The 875-nt window shown below is 56.5% G+C and overlaps 1 protein-coding gene across 5 annotated transcripts in view; it reads left to right on the top strand.

The window, feature by feature from the left end:
- The first annotated feature begins 6 nt into the window (after positions 1-6).
- The window catches only part of ZNF106 (zinc finger protein 106), a 41,719-nt gene continuing 40,850 nt past the window's right edge, over positions 7-875 (top strand). For 4 of the 5 annotated variants that reach the window (XM_017741773.1, XM_017741772.1, XM_008639477.2 and 1 more), the window contains exon 1: positions 7-172. The gene's annotated coding sequence lies outside the window, so the exon portion shown is untranslated. Of the gene's footprint in view, positions 173-204; positions 352-875 lie in introns of those variants that run through there. The other variant, XM_017741771.1, reaches the window with a different exon arrangement.

Raw genomic sequence — 875 nt, 5'->3', positions numbered from 1 at the left:
AGCCGGCTTGTGTACACTCAGCGTGGTGCCAAACGAGGGCTGGTGCGCCGACTTCCCTCCCCCTTAGGGCAGACAGTGCGTGAGTGCGGGTGTCAGTGCTGGGTGTGGGCTGCCCGTGTGGTGGTCTGCAGTCCGGCCGTGCTGACTGGAGCTGCGGGCAGCAAACAAGACGGTACGGAAGTGGCCCTATTTGTATCAGTGGGGTTTTTCTCCAGTTGTTACTCTCTGTTAGGACGATGCGTGTCAGCCCTCTTCTGTCATCAGCGGAGAGAAGGAGGGTAGAAAGGGAAAGCTGCTGTTCGCAATCACAGACCTCATCCTTTGCAGCTGAACTGCGCAGCCTTTCCTGAGGTATATTCCGTCTCGGGTGTGGGTAATTTCTTCCCTGAGGCTGCTGTCAGATCCCGTACCTGCTGTAAACACAGCCGGTAGCTTTTACAGCATCCGGGCCTGCATCAGCTTTCGTGGCTCTTAAAGTCCCTATTCCACTGCAACTGCTTCGATCTCACAGCTGGGCCTTGGTTTCCCTCCTCTCTCTCAGTATCTCGGGATGCTCCGAGTCCCTGTCGACTTTGGCCACTGAAATAAGGCTTATTGCACACTGCACAGCCCGCGCCCTTCTCCTCCTGCTTTAAAAATCGCCCCTGGAGCAGATTTCCCAGGCGCAGCCCCCCTGCCCGGTCCGGCCCAGCGTGATGTCCATGGCTGCTTGCTGCTGAGGTACCCGCCGTCTGCAGCGTGTGCTTTGTAGAGCGGTAGCACGTGGCACTATGCGTGTTTGTAGCGCTGTATTTACACACAACAACAATACCGTCTATTATCATTATCGGTTGGTAAATGCCTCCAGCTGGCCGGTGCCCTCGCCTGAAGTTCAT

This window comes from Corvus brachyrhynchos, unplaced genomic scaffold (genome assembly GCF_000691975.1).
Source record: "Corvus brachyrhynchos isolate BGI_N302 unplaced genomic scaffold, ASM69197v1 scaffold115, whole genome shotgun sequence".
Classification (NCBI taxonomy): domain Eukaryota; kingdom Metazoa; phylum Chordata; class Aves; order Passeriformes; family Corvidae; genus Corvus; species Corvus brachyrhynchos.
This window is presented reverse-complemented; position numbering and strand designations above follow the sequence as displayed.